At 51.6% G+C, this 11,736-nt stretch overlaps 1 long non-coding RNA gene and 1 pseudogene across 1 annotated transcript; one reads left to right on the forward strand and one right to left on the reverse strand.

Annotated features, from left to right (window-relative positions):
* Window positions 1-525: 525 nt before the first annotated feature.
* LOC106505210 (uncharacterized) lies at window positions 526-2,679 on the reverse strand. The gene is made up of 3 exons (XR_014818144.1): window positions 2,546-2,679; window positions 784-1,020; window positions 526-612 (listed from the first exon to the last, which is right to left on the reverse strand). It is a non-coding gene; the product is annotated as an uncharacterized LOC106505210 (long non-coding RNA).
* Window positions 2,680-10,672: 7,993 nt separating this feature from the next.
* Window positions 10,673-11,233, forward strand: LOC110255723 (protein FAM136A pseudogene; annotated as a pseudogene).
* The last annotated feature ends 503 nt before the right edge of the window (window positions 11,234-11,736 follow it).

An 11,736-nucleotide genomic window follows, 5' to 3' on the forward strand; every position in this document is an offset into this window, starting at 1 on the left:
TGGATGCTGGGAACGGAGCCCAGCACAAGACAGGCAACCCCAGTCTTCCAGAAGCTTATTCCATCCATCACATAGCTAATGAGTGAACTCACAGAAGCGGGCAACGCGAGATACTTCCGACAAATACATGAAAGGAAATGAAAGTGGGGCTTTGCAGAGAACACGGGAGGGTGGCCTCGACAGCGATGGTCCGGGAAGGCCTTAACCCGGCCACAGGTGAAAGTCTGAGCCCCTGGACTCAGGAGCGGGACGGGGCAGAGCCGAAGAGGGAGGCATCTTTAAGAGAAGATACTCTTGAGAAGGTGACGTGGGCGCCCACCTGCACACTCAGCGCTGGGCCTGGGGAGCCGGAGAGGTGGCTTTGCCTGTGGGACTCCACGGAAACCCAAACCCAGGGGAGCCAGCGCGGGATTGCAGGCCAGGAAGAGAGCGAGAGGAGGGACCACGCGCAGCTGCAGGGCTCTGGACAGGCTGGCAGGTCCGTGCAGAATAGGGAGCCCTGGGAGGGAACCCCCTCCTCGGTCACCTGAGCTTTGACCGAGGAGCAAAGACAACACAAGGGAGCAGAGCGGGTCTCGTCAACAAATGGTCCTGCAAACACTGGCCATCCACCTGCAAAAAAATCAAAATCAGAAAATCAAAAAATCAAAAAATCCAGACACAGGGCTTTCGCCCATGACAACAACTAAAATGGACCACAGACCTAAATGTAGAAAACTAGAAAACTCCTAGAAGACAGCCAAGGGGACTCTGGATGACCTTGGGTTTGATGCTGATACAAACCTGAGGTCATCTAGTTTGTGTCTGGGTTGAGACGATGTCTTTGAAAGGAAGGATGGGACGAATGCTGTAGTCGGAATGCGTCGTCCCCACCAAATTCAGCCAAACTCGTGCCTCCCACTGGCCTGCAGATGGGCTGGTATGTTCTTGTGTTCTGCCGACCTCACCTGCCACAGGTGAGTGGACAACAGGTGTCTGCAGGTTTCTGGGTGATGGCCTGAGTGTGTTCTTCAAAAAGACCTGTTGGAAAGGAGATCAGCCAGCCTACAACAGGCTCATGACTCACAAGGGACAGCGCCGTGGTGACTAAAATGTGGCAACTGGTTGGTTGGGAAACTATGACAGAGGGAATGTTTGCAAGTTCCTGAGCCTCTGAGCTCTCCCTCTGCAGCCTCTCAGCGAAGGGATTCCTGCCCTACAGAAGATACTTGTGGTCTCAGGACATTTAAATGCTTACGGGGGACGCCACAGAAAGAGAAAGACAAATATATGACATGTGGCATCACATGTGGCATCTAAAAAAAAAAAGGATACAAATGAACTTATTTACAAAACAGAGACAGACTCACAGCCTTCAACAGCAAACGTACAGTTGCTAAAGATGGCAGGTGGAGGGCAGGGGTGGACTGGGGGTTTGGGTTTGGCACATGCACAGGGAGGTGCAGGGAATGGTTGGTCGTTGGGGACCTGCTGTAGAGCACAGGGAAATCTACTCAACGGTCTGAGAACCGATATGGGAAAGAGTCTGAAAAAGATTGGATGTGCGTATGTGTATAACGGAGTCACCTCGCTGCGCAGCAGAAAGAGAACAGTGTAAACCAGCTACGCTTCAATAAAGCTTTAAAAAATGGGGAAAAAAGGACAGGGATCTGAAAAAATTACTGGGGACATTGAAGATCTTTTAAAAATGTCTATTGATATTTACCGTGTTTGAAATGAAAATACATTTAAGACGATTTAAACATGGTTTTATATGTTTATAACTTTAAACGTCCCATTATATGTTAAGACAAATAACGTGGTTTTATTTTAAAAAATCCTATTTCCTAAACAAAGAAGAGTGGCACCTAAACAAATAATTTTGCAAATCTGATGCCTGGCTTTGTTAGAGCATGTCTGTTTCTGCACCCAGCTGTGGGGAGAGGTTTTGAAGTGTAGGATAACCCAGCTTCACACAGATGTGCACAGCTGGCAAAGGAGAGCCCTGGCGTGACCCTTTTGGACAGTTGCGGTTCTTCTTCTTGGATACCCCATCACAATCTGACAGGGGTGGTTTCTTAAATGTCAGCTGCAGTGGGGACTCTGAAATCCCTTCAACAAACTTTTCACACTGTTACGTGAAAATCCATTGGTCACTCTCGGCTTTGAATGGATCGTGGACCCATATGCATGATTCTGCAACGCCCTGCCTTGGTCATTTGGAAAATACTGGTTTACCGAGTTCTGCACATCTCCACAATGCGGCATCATTGTATGCGTAATTAAAAAAAAATTCACACTCATCAATATCACTACCAGCCCCATTAGAAAAGTCTAAGTATTGAGAAGTCCCAGGCTCACCCTGGCAAATCCAAAATCTAGAAAGTTCTTTCATTTGGAAGCTCACATTTTATCATTGCAACAAATACTGTGGGTCGTTTTCCTTGCATGACCAAGCTTACTTCACTGATTTTTGAGGAAATGCCAAACACCAAGGCTGAGTAACCACGGCTTGCCTCTCAGCTGTTCTTTCCAAGGAAGGTTGTATTTCATGGAAAAAGCTTACCTTGCAACCCACGTAGGCACACACGTGCTTCCTCCCCACCGTCGCACGTGACATTGCAGAATATGAAGGATGTGGCCGCAAGGGTGGACATTTAATAAAACACTGCTTTTACTCCTTCTGCAGGAATGTTCTTAAGTGAAACTGGCTTTTTAGACTCGAGACCACACGGTGGTGAAGAATTTAATGACCGCTGCAGGGGAGCCCTGAGTCTTGCTAAGAGGCTGGTGACGGGACCCACCACGGCTTGGACCTCTGGGTGAGAGTAACACGGTGAAAAAGGCACACCGTGCCTGGTGCTGTGAAAAGATTTGGGACCCCCTGGCCTCCTGAAAGGTGCCGTGGGCACCCTCCCCAACAGACCCCTGGGCCACACTTGGAGGTCCACGCTGGCAGCGCTGGGAACCAGGAGGCAACTGGGAGTAGAATGGCCTGGGCTGGGGGTGAGAGGCCCCTGGGCCACCGTGATCCTGGCAGGGCTGGGGTTGGCCTTGTGGAGCAGGGCAGCCGCACGTCCAGGGCGCGGCTGCTGCAGCCGTCTCCTTGCAGAGCAGCTGAGCTGCAGTGGTGTCTTCTGCTCTGAACTGCTGCTATGAGAGCCCTTGTGAAAAAGTTTTTGGCCACGACAACAGAATGCAGAGGTTCCCAGGCTAGGCATTGAACCCATGCCACAGCAGTGACCTGAGCCATAGCAGTGACAATGCCGGATCCTTAACCTCTGGGCCACCAGGAAACTCCTAGGAGAGCTTTTGTCGAGAAGAATTCGTGCTTCTCGTGCTGGGTGCTATAAAGGTACAGACTGGGACCCCCATGCCTTTCAGCTATGCTTGCACCCCTGTGTTCCCTGCAAGACTGTGTGTGGCTGAGCGTGGCCGTGGGCCTCTCCCGCCTCTTTCTCTCTTCCTGCCCCCCGCCCCCACACAGCCACTCACCAGCCCTAACACTTACTCCTCGACTTCCTCTCCCCCCCACACAAGGCTAACCTCTGGCTTCATGGTTCAGGTGGCTCTGGGCACCCGGGGCGGGGGGGGGGTGGTGCTTGTTAACAGCAGAAACTTACGAGTCCAATCCTGGAGGCGGGCGGTCTGAGGTCGGGGTGCCGCCTGCGGGGCGAAGGTTCTCTTCGGGGGGCAGACTTCTCGTGCCCTCTGTCACCTGATGGAAAGGGCTCAGGGTCTCTCTGGAGTCCCCCTTGTGGGGTCACTAATCACCTTCCTGAAGGATCCGCCCTTATGAGCGCATCGTCTTCCAAAGGCCACACCGACTGATCCCATCAATTTGGGGGTGAGGATTTTGGGGGGACACAACCATTCAGAGCCCAGTGTACCCTTAGATGTAATATTTAGGGGTTAACCTCCTAGTCATCACCGTTGCTCTGTGACGAGCGTGTATCAGGCACGTTCCCATTAGCCTGTGTCTCCCTGTTAGAGATGCAGGTGGGGAGAATTAGCAAAGGCGTGAAGCTCAGACCACCAGCAGCCCAACTGCTTGGACGGAAACGAGACCTTCCAATTCCTACAGCCCTGGCAGCAGCTGTTTTCTCCTCTGCAGAACCGTCGGGACGCACCTCCTGACGCAGAGCCCTCCCGCCAAGCTCCATGGGGCCCCTGCCAGCTGCGCACCTGCTCTGACGCTTGGAAAGTACCCGAGAGTCCACCTGACAAGGTGGAGCTGCTGGTCCTCCCCTGAGCCTGCTTCCCCTCGGCCTCCCCGTCTCTTAAAAAAGCCCACCCGTGGGTGGACCTAGAGGTGATCGCCTGAGTGAGGTAAGCCAGACGGAGAGAGACGAAACAGCGTGAGATCCCTTATGCGTGGACTCTAAAGAAAGGATACAGGAGTTCCCGTTGTGGCTCAGTGGTAACAAACTCGACGGGTATCCGTGAGGACACCGGTTTGACCCCTGGCCTTGCTCAGTGGGTTAAGGATCCGGTGTTGCCGTGAGCTGTGGTGTAGGTCACAGATGCGGCTTGGATCTGGCATTGCCGTGGCTGTGGTGTAGGCCGGCAGCTACAGCTCCGATGAGACCCCTAACCTGGAAGGGGGGAGGGAAGGGGGAAGGGGAGGGGGAGGGGCAAATTAGGGGGAATCAGGCACTAGACGCCAAATAGATGACCGACAGGGACCTACTTACAGCGCAAGGAATGACATTCAACATCTTGTGATAACCTCTCACGGAAGAGGATCCGAGAGAGAGCAGATGCACGTACAGCCGTAGCTGAATCACTGGCTGTACACCTGAAATCAACACAACATTGTGGATCAACCACAGCTCAGTAAAAACTACAACTTAAAACGAAAAACAAAGCCCTGAGCCAGTAAACCCCAGAGCCATATCTGATCCCTTTCTCTCTCACCTCACCCCCATCTTTCAGCTCTACCCTGACACACCCCCTGGGCCAGATGGTATCATCTCCAGGCAGGACCAGAGCCTTGTAGCAGGGCCTCCCTTTTTGTGTTCTCTATCAGTGATGTCATTTCCTAAAACCTGTAATGTCCTGAGTTTCAGTCAAATCCAAACTCCCTAGGGTAGCCCTCTTGGCCCTCTTTAAGTATTTCCTCACACCGGCCCACTTTTCTGCTCCTTGAACACTCCCAACCTGATCTCCACCTTGGTCTCTGCACAAGCTGCTCCGTCTGCCTGGACGCTCCATCCCCAGCCTTCAAGCAGCTCCTTCTCGTCACTTCACTGGAGGGTCAAATATCGCCTTCTCGCAGGCCTTCCCCGACTACTCGCTTCCAGTTAACCTCCCTCCTCTGCCTCCTCTCTTCTTTTTTATTTTCTTCATAACTCTGATTCCTACATTTATCTTGCTTTTTGACTTACTTCTTTTCAGTTTCTTCCTGTGTGAGCTTCACCAGAGGCAGGTCTGCTTCTGATTCCTCCCCGGCCAAGCTCTGCCGTAGGACATGTCTCGTGCCCAGGAGATGTATTTGCTGAATGACTAGAGCACAAGAGGCTCAGCATAGCCTCCACCTGCTGGAGGACTGGACCCTTTGAGCCCTTCCCTCTGGTTCAAACCCCTGCAGGATCTCAAGTGCCCTGGCCCAGGTGCCACTTTACCCTGTGTGGTCTGTCACCTTCCCTTGCTGTTCACAGGTTTGTCGAATGGCTCCGTGGGGACGTGTGACCTCTGCGTTGACCCCTGGAGCAGCTGCAGCCCCTCTGGCCCCTCCAGCCCACCTCTACATGCACCAGGAGGATGGATGCCCCCCCCCAGCTCCCCGCATTCCGTCGGGTCACCTGGCACCTGGACCTGACTCGATCTTTATCACAGATTCACCACAGGACGCTGGCATGGCTCCTCAGAGAAGGGGCAGAGGGCAGCGGGGGTGAGGAGGGCGGGCAGGTCCAGGAAGGCAGGACTTCTCAAAGCCAAACGTCTGCCGGGCATGCATCTAAAGGGCCAGGCAGAGGGACCAGGACCCTGGGAGGGGGCGGGGTTTAGGATTGGGACCACCCAGGAAGCTCCCAAAGCTCCTCAAAGTCTCCCCGATGCCAGCCTGCACGTCCCAGGTGAGTGCCTGGCTGCCCTGCCTGTGGGCTGTGCGGTTTCAGCAGGTGAAGCTCTGCCTGTGGCTTTCTACCCCATCACCCGAGTGGGCAGCGGGTATGCAGCCTGCGCTGTGCGGGCTGCCGTCACAGTCTAAGGAGCAGCAGTGCCAACCCAGACGTGGAGTTCGGTGATGAGACACTGACAGTTGTGTCCGAGGTCCTCTGGGGACGGCAGTGGCCTCTGTACAGGGCCCGTGCCCTTGACCAGCTACTCTCCTGCTTCCCAGGCCGGGAGGGGCCATGACACAGGCCTCCTGCTTTACTTTCCAGCTTGTATGGACCACAAGCAAAACTACCCTTTCTCAGCCCCCTTGTTGCCAGAAGAGGGTCTTGCCAGCTAGCGGGGAAGCTCCTGGGGGGACAGGGGCTGGGCCGTCCTTGCCGCCTCCCTGCACATGGCCGTTCCAGTTCCGGGGCCTGACCCAGCTCTGGGAATGGCTTTTGGTCTGTCTCGTCGAATCAGCGAGGTTCCTCCAGGCCTGTCCTGTCCGGGTGGCCACTGATCTAGAGCAGGGCTGTGCATCATTTGACATCTGAGAAGTAACCAGAGATGTCATTCTTGGGACAGGAGAACGCCACTCCTGGAGCCAGGGGCCCTGGGCCCGGCCTCCCTCTCGCCATAAAGCACAGGATGGCTCATGTTTGTGATTCGAGGCCTCACCCGCAGGATGAAGAGTGCGCCCAGCGTGGTGGCAGCCGTGGAGCGTTTCCTGGATCTTCCTGGGCCCGCGTGTCCCACCGTCAGGCCACTGCTTTCTCCCGGAGCTGGTGTACGTGGTCGGCCTTCAGGTCCTTCCAGCTCCGAGCTCACCTGCCTGTGTCTTTGGGGGCCTCAGTTGTGCCCCCACCAGGGTGACACAGGGACGTAGTCAGCCTGTATTTAATTGCTGAGAGCTGCCTTGATTAAATCAGGATTAAGCCCTCAGCCCAAAGCACATGAGCGCTAAGCCTCACAACTAAAGCCGCCTAAAAGTTCAAGTCTCTCTTGGGCTTCCTGCTTTCCTGGGAAAAGGGCGATATTTTGTGACTCATGCTGGGCTTGGTGACTTTCCCAAGTGGCCGGCTTGTGCCGCGGACAGGTGAAGGGGGCCTGGGCCGGCTTTGGAGCGAGGGCAGGGCTGGGAGGAAACCCTGCTGGTTCTGGAAGTGTTCCTATAGGATCTGCCTGCCTTTCCAACTTGCAGTTGATGTTTTGAAAAAAAAAAAAATGACAAACCAAAACTACGACAGGGACTGGTGTTGCTCAGAGGACCAGAACTGCGTACTGCACAGCATTTGATACCAGGACGTGCCTGAAAAGTGGCTCAGGAGGCCCGTCTGGTACTTGAAGCCCTGTCGCCATGGGGGTGTGGCAATTACGTGCAGAACCAGCCGCTCTCCACCCCCCCAGGGTCTGGAACCCAGAGTCCAGAAAGGCACTGGCTCCAAGTTCCAAGCCTTTGAAGTTTATGATAGTGATAAAAATCTTTGTGTTTAATACAGGAGGGTGTGTGTGTGTGTGTGTGTGTGTCTCAAGCATCATGTGTGAACACGTGTGTCTGCGGGTGAGCACAGGAGTGTGGCGGAAGCAGGTTCGGGGCATGGGCTCGGTGGTGATGCGGGAGAGAGCAGTGCCAGCTCACTTTGGGGCTGCTCATCGGGTGGATTTGAACTTGCTCCCTGAGATCCTTGGACCCTGCAGGGGTCCTTCCAGAGATGCTGAGGGGGCAGGTGAAAGGGAATGGCCTGGTCTCTTGCTGTTTCCCACTGCCAACCTGTGAAGTCTGCTTCTAACTGCTTCATTTGCGTTGGGCGAGTCGCAATGCTCCTGGCTCGTGGTCCTGACCTGCAAAAATGGGCACAGTTTTGCCCAGGGCACAGTGAATTAATCCATGGAAGGGCCAGAAGAGTAGTTGGAAGGGTAAGAGCTCGACGAATATTAACTAGTATTTATCATGTGAATAAGACTGCGTTTAAGACGTGGCTCCCACTGTTGATGCAATTCTGGAATACCCCCCAGGCCACCCCCTCACCTTCTGGGCCCTGCAACCCATCACACGGAAGCCGTTACCCGGGACTGTGCAACTGCTTAGCAAGGGACGAAAGTGGGCCTCAGAGAAGGATCTCCTGCTCCAAGCCAAGTCCTCCTTCTGCCCAGGAAGGGCTGACCTTGGGGAATGGACCTGAGGGCTCTTTCAGCTGCTGAGGGCCTTTCTCGCTGGCCTCCGTGTCCCTCAGGGCAGGAGAGTTTCTCGTTCAGAGAAGGCTCTCGAGGTCTGGCTCAGCCCCGGCACGCCTGGCGGATGGATGGTGAAGGCTTTGACCAAGGCCGCGTGGCTCGGTAGAGACTGGGCTGAGGCAGAACTCAGGTCTCCGGGAGGGGGCAGAGAAAAGGGAACCCTGGTACACTGCTGGCGGGAATGTACATTGGAGCAGCCGCCATGGAGAACAGCAGGGAGGTTCCTAAAAAAACTAAAAATAGAACGACCCTATGATCCAGCAATCCTACTCCTGGGCATCTATCCAGAGAAAGCCATAATTCAAAAAGATACATGTACCCCAATGATCATCACGACACGATTTACAATAGCTAAGACATGGACGCAACCTAAATGTCCACCCACAGAGGAGTGGATAAAGACATGGTACATACAGAGTGGATTATCACTCAGCCATCAAAAAGAATGAATACCATTTGCAGCAACATGGATGGACCTAGAAACTATCACACTGACAGTGAAAGACAAACATCATATGATATCACCTATATGTGGAATTAAAAAAAAAAAGGAGGATACAAGTGAACTTCCTTGCAGAAGAGAAACATACTCAGACTTTGAAAAATTTACGGTTACTAAAGGGGACCGGGGGGTGGGGTGGGTGGGAGGGGTGGACTGGGGGTTTGGGATGGGCAGGTGCACACTGAAGTCTGTGGAATGATGGGTCAACAGGGACCTGCTGTAGAGCCCAGAGAACTCTACCCAGTATTCTGTGATTGACTGTGCAGGAAAAGAATCAGAATGGGTATGTGTGTATGTACAACTGGGTCACTTTGTTGTTTAGCAGAAATTATCACAACCTTGTAAATTAATTAGACGTCAATAAAACTTAAACAAAACTCACTCCCCCCCAACACACACACAAAAAAGTAAACAAACAAACAAACAAAAACAAAAACAAAACCCTCAGGTCTCCAGGGATGAGGGACAGAGTGAAATTGGGTGCAAAAAAAGCATTTGACAAAATCCAGCATCTGTTCATGATAAAAACTCTTACCAAAGTGGGTACTGAAGGAACATACCTTAACATAATAAAATCCATTTACGACAAACCCATAGCAAATATAATACTCAACGGAGAAAAGCTGAAAGCCTTCCCACTAAAAGCTGGAACAAGACAAGGATGCCCACTCTCACCACTTTCATTCAAGATAGTACTGGAAGTCCTGGCCACAGCGATCAAACAAAAGAAATAAAAGGTATCCAAATCGGAAGAGAAGAGGTAAAACTGTCTCTGTATGCAGATGACATGATACTATATATAGAAAACTCTAAGGACTCAACCCAAAAACGACTAAACTGATCAACAAATTCATCAAAGTAGCAGGATATAAGATTAACATTAACATTCAGAAGTCAGTGGCATTTCTGTATACTAACAATGAAATATTAGAAAAGGAAAAATACATTTTAATTCACACCACATAAAATTAAATACCTAGGAACAAGCCTGACCAGGGAGGTGAAAGACATATATGCTGAGAACTATAAAACACTAATCAAGGAAATTAAAGAGGATTCAAAGAAGTGGAAAGATATTCCATGCTCCTGGGTTGGAAAAATTAATATTGTAAAAATGGCCATACCACCCAAAGCAATCTACAGATTCAATGCAATCCCTATCAAATTACCCATGACATTTTTCACAGTTCTGGTTGAACAAACAACCCCAAAATTTATGTGGAGCCATAAAGACCCAGAATTGCCAAAGCAATGCTGAGGAACAAAAACCAAGCAGGAAGCATAATCTCCCAGACTTCAGGCAATGTTACAAAGCCACAGTCATCAAGACAGTGGGGAATTGGTACCAAAACTGACATACAGACCAATGGAACAGAACAGAGAACCCAGAAATAAAGCCAGACACTTATGGTCAATTAATCTTTGTCAAAGGAGATAAGAATATAAAATGGGAAAAAGACAGTCTTTTCAGCAAGTGATGCTGGAAAAACTGGGCAGCCTCATGTAAATCAATGAAACTGGAACACACCCTCATACCATGCACAAAAATACACTCAAAAGGGCTTAAGACTTAAACATAAAACAAGATGCCACAAGACTTAGAAGAGAACATGGGCTAAACATTCTCTGACATCAACCGTGCAAATGTTTTCTTAGGTCAGTCTCCCAAAACAATAGCAATAAAACCCAAAAATAAACCAATGAGACCTAATCAAACTGACAGGCTTTTGCACAGCAAAGAAAACCATTAAACAAACCCAAAAAGACAACCTAAGGAGGCGGTGCTGGCATGGGCTCTGGAAAGATGGGCAGCAGTGACCCGCGAAGCGTTGGGCCCCCTTCGGCAGAGTCCATGTGGGTGCTGGCGTGGCAGAGCTGCAGCAGCTCTGGGTGCAGGAGGCAGTGGACGCCACGGTGAAGAATCTGGAGAGAGAGAACATTCGGAAGATGCAGGGCCTCATGTTCCGGTGCCGTGCTGGCTGCTGTGAGGACAGCCAGGCATCCATGCGGCAGGTATATCAGTGCACTGAGCGCTGCCATGCACCTCTGGCTCAAGCCCAGGCCCTGGTCACCAGTGAGCTGGAGAAGTTCCAGGACCGCCTGGCTGGGTGCACTATGCATTGCAGTGACAAAGCCAAAGATGCAATAGGTGCAGGAAGGAAGGAGCTCCAGGGGAAGCGGCAGCTGGAGAGTTGGATGACCAGGCGTGTGGACGAGCACATGAACCCACCCGCTCCCAACCGGGACCAAGAAGGTGGAGGAGTCGCCCTCGTCCAAGGGGAAATAGAAGCTGGCTGTTGGCCATCAGGGCAGAGGGCCGGAATCTATTTAAAAAGAGGAATGGGGCTTTTGGGTCTTTGAAGCGAAGTTTACGAATGAAGAAATTACAGATGGCAGCAAGTTTAAGGCCTCTGTCACTTGCCTCTGGACACTGGTTCCTTTGTGTTTCAGTCCCAGAAAGTGAAATGGAAAAAACTGATGCTAAAATTTGGGTCAGGGCTCTCCGGGGAGAGTTTGAGAGCCTCAGTTTCGTGTGGCAAGCGCTTATCCTGGCGGAGAGGAGCCTCCCCTGTCCCAAGCCAGATCCCTCCGAGGTACGAGATTCTCTTAGGACACAGATACCAGCCGGCCGGCAGCTTCCTCTGCCCGGCCTGTGGTCTAGCGGAGTGTGAGCAGAGGCGTTTCTGTTTGGTGCCAGCCGACCTCCTGTTTACCAGAAGGATCAGCATACACCATGCCATTTTCAACAAACTGCAGTAAAGCAAAATTCACAAGGTCACCAATTTAGGAGGCAAAAAAAAAAAAAAAAAAAAAAAAAAGACAACCTAAAGAATGGGAGAAAATAGTTTCAAATGATGCAACTGACAAGGGCTTAATCTCCAAAATATACAAGCAACTCATACAACTAAACAGTGAAAAAA

The sequence above is a fragment of the Sus scrofa genome, chromosome 10 (genome assembly GCF_054392235.1).
Source record: "Sus scrofa isolate SSC_HxYL_T2T_F1_AM1 chromosome 10, Sscrofa_HxYL_maternal_Yorkshire_Landrace_v2.0, whole genome shotgun sequence".
Classification (NCBI taxonomy): Eukaryota; Metazoa; Chordata; class Mammalia; order Artiodactyla; family Suidae; genus Sus; species Sus scrofa.